This window comes from Chelonoidis abingdonii, chromosome 1 (genome assembly GCF_003597395.2).
Source record: "Chelonoidis abingdonii isolate Lonesome George chromosome 1, CheloAbing_2.0, whole genome shotgun sequence".
In the NCBI taxonomy this organism is placed as follows: Eukaryota; Metazoa; Chordata; order Testudines; family Testudinidae; genus Chelonoidis; species Chelonoidis abingdonii.
Window position 1 is genome coordinate 316,553,155 of NC_133769.1, and position 8,824 is coordinate 316,561,978.

The following is an 8,824-nucleotide window of genomic DNA, read 5'->3' on the forward strand; positions in this document are numbered from 1 at the left end:
TCATTGTGACTTTTCTAGGCTGGTTTTTAAAACAGGACAAAGTCCAGCTTAATTAATGATTTGTGCTGAGCAACGGTTGCATTACTTTTTTTTTGTCCCATTGCCGTGGCCCATAAAATCCACAAAAATGCTACAACTGCTCTTCACTCTCTAATCTGCCATTTGCCTCTCTCTCCTTCCCATCTTTATTGTTGTTATCTGTCGTTTCTCCACAGGGGATGGGATAATTTCATGTATCCCAGGCGCTTGCTGATCAAGTGAATCAACAAGAGGAAGATTCCTGCCGCTAAAGGCCGCAACAAGACAAATATGCTCAGGACTTAGCCAGATTTTCTCCTCCAAGGTCACTAGTGGCAGGTGGGATTTGTATCATTGAGGCAGGAAGGTGTGAGCAGCAAGCACTACTCTTCTCCTGCAGCTTTGCAGGAGCAGCGTAAGTGTAGCAACAGCAGAGTGCTACAGCTCTTGCAGCATGGAGAGTCTTGCAAAGAGTGCGCTCAAACTTCCCCATCCCCCAATAAGACATATCAGTGCGCTTTGACACTGAAATCATCTGAGCCAGCAGGAGCAGACACAAGCACAGCTTGGCAGATTTGTCATGGCCAGAGTGGGTCCAACCTGGACACCCCCTCAACCTCAACACTCCTGACCAGAATGTGCAGGAGATACTTCCCCTTCCCTTTTGACACACTAGGACCCAGCTGGGCCTCCACCCCCAGCCATGTGGGCTGGGAAAGAAGAAATTAGTAGAGAGGAGCTGACCCAGGAGCCAAAAACTGAAGTCACAGGAGAAAATGCTGGTATAACAAGGATTGCTGGACATGGATGATGTCCATAAGCATCTTCTGCATTTGAGACTCTGACATTTCTGCCCAATACTGATTGACTGTTCACTTACTTCCGCTACCCTCCCTAGAGTTTCTTCACCTCAGAGTCTTACCTGCCCTTCATACTCTCTTCCTTCCCCTCCCCTTCCTGTCCATCTCCCCATGTGTCCCAGTAGACTGATTCTCTTTCAAAAACCAACCCCCCCCCCCCACAAATTAGCCCCCTCCCCCAGGCACTAAAATACAATTTGCCCCATCACACACTGATCATTTCTGTTTGCATGTTCTGCCCCTTTCCCACCCGTACCTGTCTTGTCTATTTAGATTGCAAGCCCTTGGGGCAGACTGCTCTACTAGTGTTTGTACAGCAGCTAGCACCAATGAGGCCCCCATCCAGTTAGTCCTAGGCACCACTGAACTAAACACAGGAGCTGCCACATACTTAGTCTAAAATGCCTGTACAATACACAAGACTTGCGTTTTAACATAATGAGCGTCACACAGTGACATCCTAGCTTCACACTATGGGAAAATTCCTGTTGCATGTGCTACTCTATTGACTTTTTACTGTTCTGTTGTTGTTAAATAAAACAATATTTAACCATCTCTTTGCTGCACACCTGTTTATTTCTAGGATAATTGCCTGACTCTGCTTGCTGCCTGAACACTACAGACTCATTGCTGGATAGCAAACAGGAGGCATAGATATATACTCTGTAAGGTCTGCTAGCCTTCAGCTTGACAAAACTGAATAGTAAGCAGAATTGAGACAGATTGTTGCCCAAGGCTATCATCTCTGTACTGTTTATCGGAAGCCCAGCAGCATCGTTGATGAAAAAAAGGAATTGATCTTTATATAAGGCAGCCACACGAAATGAGTGTGTGAATCCATATTATTATTTTAAAGTGAAAAGCAAAGTGCATCAGAAATGGACATAATAACTATCAATATACCTTGTGTAAGCGGGGGACTGGTCCCGCTATTGTGGGGAACTTTCCTGGCTTATACATGACGCCAGTGAAATGGGCTAGCGAACGGATCTGAGTCCTCGCTCCCACTTCCTTTACCCAGAGGCCTCCCTGACCCATTCCACTCTGCTGTGTGGCAGAGTCCTCATAACTCTAACAAGACTGGGCCCAAGATTCCTGCGGGGTCTCGACTCCCAACATTGTCATGGTCACTTAGGGCAGGGGCTAGTGTGTCCCCACTCCGGGGTATTCTCTCTGCACTGGATGCTTCCCTGCCCTACTGATCATTACATACAGTTCAAAGCAAATACAATTTATTAAACAACAATCAGTTTAAAAAAATAAGGAAAAAAATGGGAAAGGTTAAAGGAAAACACATAACGGGAACATCACAACCAGCGTCTCTGGGATGTAAGGGAAGTTTAGTCTGTTCCTCACAAGTCCTAGGCCCCTTCTCAGGCCCTTGCTGTGCTGCAGGGACGCTGTGGGTCAGACACTCACTCTGGCGGTGGCCACACGCCCTCAGGCTCTGGGTGGCAGCACCCGTCTTCCCAGCATCGTCCCTGCCCCATTGGGTTATGATCCCACTCCAATTCTGGTCTGCAGGGCCTCTTGGCTGAGGTGTCTCCCTGTGCTGGGCCCACTGCCCAGGGTCCCCCTTGCTCTCCCGAGCTGCTCACCGCACCCAGCTCCGCACTGCTCCAGCCCCAACTCCAGCTCCACCTCCACCGCTCTGCCTCAGCTCCTGCTCCACTCTGCCTCAGCACTGCTGCTGCTGCTGCTCTGCCTCCAGCTCCCTGGGCTGCTTCTCTGGGCAGCTTCCCTAGCTCCTCTGGCTCTGGTTGCTACAGATCTCCTCTTTCTGGGCTTATTTTCTGGCCCCTCTAGCTCTGGTTGCTACAGCTCTGCTCCCAGCACAGTCTGCTCTGTGGGCTGCTTCTGTGACTTTGCTCCCAGCATTGACCTGTTTCCTGGGCTGCTTTTCTGGCCTCTCTGGCTGGCACAGCTCTGCTCCCCAGCTCAGCTCAGGCCCCAGCTTTCTCTTCAGCTCAGCCCCACTCTGGCTGACCTAGGCAATTCCAGCTCACGTGGAGGACTGGACCCCCAGCCTCCTGACTCCCTGATTAGCCTGCCCACCCTGTCAATCAGGCTAACCTGGAGAACTGGCCTCTCCCCATTGTTCCTGGTGACTGTCAGTCTCAGGGTCCTGATTTTCCATCGACCCTTCCCCTTTGTTTTGGTACTGGGAGCTAGCCAACCAAAACACCCCACTGAGTTTTAGTAAGGGGACAAGTCCCCTTACATTTGGGAATGTAAATAATTTAAAAAATCCAATGGAATGTGCTGAAGTTGAGAATGAGAGAAGGAAACTCTGAGATGCTTAGGGGGGGAGGGGATGTAAAGGGAAGCACAAGAACTGGTGCAGGAATGAAGATTTTTCACTAAGTGACATGTTAATGTATCAATACAAATCTGACTATATTAAATGTAACCCTTCATGGCATTTTGGTGATAAGCAAGAACAACTGAAGCCCTCTTTCTTGTTGTTCGTTGTGGCACTAGAACATCTAGATGGAATTACTGTTTCAAGATCTAGTCCTCCTTGTCCTTACTCACAAGAGAAATCCTTTCTCTCACAGGTAGTCTGATTACAGACTGTATTCAAGGGTTTGCAGAACTGAGACCTTGCAGTGTAAGAACTATTAGTACAAAATCGTACAAATAAGGAGGAAAAGATCTGTTCTAAAGTCTGTTGAAGTTAATGGGAATCATTTCATTAATTCTGGTGGGTTTGGATCAGGCCGCTATAAAGATGCAGTTGTGATGACAGTAAGCCATGGTTTTCACAACGGAAATACTTCACATCCCAAAGCTGATTACCCTCTGGTCTTTACACTATACCAGGGGTAGGCAACCTATGGCACATGTACCAAAGGCAGCACAGAAGCTGATTTTCAGTGGTACTCTCACTGCCAGGGTCCTGGCCACCGGTCCGGGGGGCGCTGCACTTTAATTTAATTTTTAAATGAAGTTTCTTAAACGTTTTAAAAACCTTATTTACTTTACATACAACAATAGTTTAGTTATATATTATAGACTTATAGAAAGAGGACCTTCTAAAAAGTTAAAATGTGTTACTGGCATGCGAGACCAAATTAAAGTGAATAAATAAAGACTCGGCACAGCAGTTCTGAAAGGTTGCTGATCCTTGCACTACACTGAGAGTAGAATGAAAAGTGATAAGATTTGCAATTCCAACGTGACTATTGCAACAAATGGAAATATACATAACTATAATCTAGGACAGTAACAGTTTAATGTTGTTCTTATTGTCATGTTTATTACAGTAATACTGAGGGACCAGTATTGTGTTGGGCACTGAAACAAACTGTGGCCTGGTCTACACTACACGTTTAAATCATTTAAAGAGCGTTAAATCGATTTAATGCTGTACCCGTCCACACTACAACGCCCTTTATATCGAATAAAGGCTCTTTAATCGATTTCTGTACTCCACCCCGACGAGAGGAGTAGCTCTAAATTCGATATTAACATATCGGATTACGGTTAGTGTGGACGGAAATCGACGTTATTGGCCTCCGGCGGTGATCCCACAGAGCACCACTGACCGCTCTGGACAGCAATCTGAACTCGGATGCGCAGGCAGGTAAACAGAAAAAGCCCCGCGAACTTTTGAATACATTTCCTGTTGGCCCAGCATGGAGCTCTGATCAGCACGGGTGGCGATGCAGTCTCAAATCCAAAAAGAGCTCCAGCATGGACCGTACGGCAGATACTAGATCTGATCGCTGTATGGGAGACAAATCTGTTGTACAGAGCTCCGTTACAAAACACAAAATGCCAAAGTGTTTGAAAAAAATCTCCAGGATACACAGCGCTGCGTGACAAGCGTAACGGAAGCCAGAGACTCAAATGGACGCTCATGGAGGGAGGGAGGGGTACTGAGGACTCCAGCTATTCCACAGTCCCAGCAGTCTCTGAAAAGTATTGCATTCTTGGCTGAGCTCCAATGTCTGTAGGTTCAAACACAGTGTCTGGCGTGGTTCAGGGAATACTCCTCAGTCTCTTCCCCCCCCCCACTACTGAAAGAAAAGGGAAAGAAATCATTTCTTGACTTCTTTCAATGTCACCCTATTGTACTGAATGCTGCTGGTAAACGCGATGCTGCAGCAGTGAAGAGCAGTATCTGCTCCTCTCCCCCTCCCCGGTGGTAGACGGTACAATTGACTGATATCCGTCATCGCCATCAGCCCGTGAGTGCTCCTGGCTAGCCTCAGTGAGGCTGGCCGGGGGCGCCTGGGTAAAATGGGAATGATCCCAGTTACTCCAGTAGAGGTACAGAACGGCTGGTAACCATCTTCATCATAGCAACTGGGGCTGAGCTCCATCAGCCCCCTCCCTTCTGTGTAAAGAAAAGATTCTGTACTGCCTGGACTGTCATAGCCCGGAGGCTGCCTCCCCCTCATTTTATCTCACTAACAAGTCTCTGTTTCTTATTCCTGCATTCTTTATAACTTCATGACACAAATGGGGGCGGACACTCGCACGGTAGCCCAGGAAGGTTGGGGGAGAAGGGAAGCAACGGGTGGGGTTGTTGCAGGGCACCCCCTGTGAATACTGATACGGAGCAGCTGTGCTTGATACACTGGTCCTCTAATACATTTGCCCCTTATTCTAGGCAGGACTGACTCTATTTTAGAAACCATAAGGGAGGGATTGACTCAGCCCAAGTGAGACAATCCCAATTTGCTTTTGCGTTGCGCCCCGGCCAATTTCAGCCGGGGCACTCCATGATAGCAGCGGACAGTACAGAGAGGGAGAGATAACCATCATCTCATTGCCAGTGTTTCTCTGGCAGTAGACGGTACAGAACGACCAGTAACCATCTCTGCTATCATTGCAAAAGCAGTGAATTTGCTGTGGTAGCGCTGGAGTATCGCCTCTCCTCCGCGGCATCCAGTACACATATGGTGCCGAAAAAAAAAGCTGAACGGGCTCCAGGTTTGCCGTGCTATGGCGTCTGTCAGGGCAATCCAGGGAAAAACGGCGCGAAAGGATTGTCAGCTGATGTTTTCCGGAGGAAGGAATGAGTGACGACATTTACCCAGAACCCCCCGTGACAATTAAGATTCAACCCTGAATTCCAAGGGGCAGGGGGAGACTGCGGAAAATAGGGATAGCTCGGAAGAGCTACCCACAATGCAACGCTTCAGAAATCGACGTTAGCCTCGGAGCATGGACGCACAACGCCGAATTACTGTGCCTAGTGTGGCCGCATGAAATTGAAATTATAATATCAGTTTTATAAAACCGATTTTAGCAAATTCGATTTTATCCCGTAGTGTAGACGTGGCCTGTGAAAAAGTCCCTACCCCATCTGAATAGATGAGACAATCACAGCAGGTTAGGGAAAAGGAGTATAACATACATGCAGAGTGATCTAGGTGATGGCAACAAATTGTATGTTTGCCGAACTTTGTTTTTTGCTTGAATTTTGTTAGGCAGGGATAAGCTAAACAGGATGACAAAGAAAGAGGGGGAGGGGAAGAAAGAGGAGAGTGAGAGGCAAAGTGATTTTAACGCAAAAGAAGGATTGACGTGGAATTCCTGAGCTGGAGCAATAGGCAGATTTGGGCTCAGTGAAGAAAATGAAAGAAGAGAAAGGCAGAAATTTAGTAGCCTAACAACCTGGTGATAACAAATAGGCTATTTCAACAAAGAAAACTGCAGAAGAAATGGACTTGGGTATCACCTGATACAGATCCGGATTAAGATTTATTGGGGCCTTCAGCACAATGAACATTTGGGCTCCCACATGCACACAAACAATCCCAGCCTGGGGGCCCTATCCCCTGCTCCTCCCCTTCCCCCCAAGGTTCCTCCTCTTGGCCTGGGCAGAAGCCAGAGCCAGGGTAAGAGATGCCCAGGGAGCCCAGGCTGCTAAGGGGAGCCCTGGTCCCTCCACCTGCCCTGTGGGCAGGCAGGGACACGGGTCAGGGGCTGCTCTCAGGCCCTCTGGGCCCCTGCCCATTTGCTGATCCTCAGTTGGCAAGAACAAACAGGACAAATGCCTAGTCTTGCCAAAAAGGGGCTCGGGGGAGCAGGGAGGCAAGCAGGGGAGGGAGAGGCTCAGGCCAGCTCCACACGAAGGGGAGGGGAGGAGTTCAGGCCAGCTTGGCACGGGATGGGTCGGGGGGAAATGCTCATCCTACCACTGCCAGGCTCAAGGTTCCGGCTAGCCAACGGGCAGGGCCTCAGGGGGAAGAGGAGGAGCAGGGTGGCTGGGCCCCAGGTGGGAAGAGGAGGAGCAGGGACGGTGTCAGAGTTCCAGCACTTCTACCCAAATTGGCTGGATTCTCTGGGCCTGGGTCCTATGGACCTGTGCAGTAATCGGCCACTGACCTGATGGGCAAATGAAGATCATGATAGATTTTGTACTTGTGAATTGCAAATGGAAATCAGGTGTGTTGTCATGCAGATCATTTGAGGCCAATAACAGATCAGATAATAAGTTACTGTTGTCATCAATGAGGTTGAGCCTGAGAAAAACTGAAAAAGTACTGAGAACAAGATCTATGATGTGGACAAATTGAAAGAACCAGATACCAGGAAAGAATACAAGGAAGCCATATGGAAAAATATCAGATCTCTGGTGAAAGAAGAACCAAACGCTGAAGAGCCATGGAATAGTGAGTGTAAAAACCTGGATTACAAGAGCAACTGAACTAGTGTTGGACTACAGTCCAAATCAAAGCAGTCAAAGAATGAAGTGCTGCAGTTGAGTGACAAGAATAGGAAATGTCAGGAGAATAAAAGGGAAGATGCAAGTCTGAGAACTGAGTAAAACAGTATGACCAGAAACAGAAAGTGAAGACAGCAAATAACAATTGGATAAATGAAAAATGTAAATAAGCAGAAGACTATGGAAAGAGAAATGCAATACTGTATTGCAATATTAGAGAACTGAGTGGGACACAGAAGTTGAAAACGTTGGCAATGAAAGAAGGACGGGCAAATAATTGATGATGAAAAAGCAAAGAATAAATGATGTAAAGAATATTTTGAAGAGCTTCATGACATGCAGAACACAGTAGATGGAATGGTCCTAGAGAAGCTTCCCAGTACAAATGAGGGAGAGCAGATACTAGAATTTTTAGAAGAAGTAAAGATCTCAATAGAAAGTGTGAAAAGGAAAAGGGCACCAGAAAGTGACAAAACCTCAGATCTGTTGTAAACAAGTGAGAAACACATAGTAAAGGCAGCGCACAAGCTATTCAACAAGATTTATAAACAAGAGCAAGTGCTAAGTGAATGGGGTAAAATGATAATAGTACAAGAATAGTATAAGAAAGGAGATAAAAGTGAATGTAAGAACTATAGAGGAATCAGCTCACTGAGTGTGCCGGAAAAAGCATTCACCAAGACATTGCAGAGGAGAATGAAGAGGTACATGGAAGTGACACTTGCAGAAGAACAGGCTAGATTTAGGCTGTGCTCCTATGGAAATGTGAAGGAAATGCAGCTGTTTCTAAAGGAATTTCATATCTGGAAATTAGCCCAAATGCAATAAGAGACAGAAAATGGTTGAGTTATTGCCACTTTGGACATTGTTTTAATTCTGCTGTTTTCCTAATACTTAAGTATTTCTCAACAATCCCTATTTTTTAAGTGATGATCATTAAAAGAGCATGAACATGAGTAAACTTTAGTAGATGGAAATGTATGTTTTATTTATGGAAGTTTGTGACCACATACTTCTGATGCATGAGTCAGTCTTTGACTTTCTTGCTTAGAACAGATTTAACAACAGTGCTGGACCCCCAATCCTGCAAAGACATTCACATGCTTAACTTTACACACTGTGAGTAGAGTAGCCACCTGTCCTGAATTTGGCAGGACAGTCCCGAAATGCAGAGTTCAAGACCCAGTCCCAGAGTGAATGACTCCAGGACAGCATTTATCCTGGATTCCCTGTGCTGCCATTCCACGCCTGCCCAAGGCTCAGG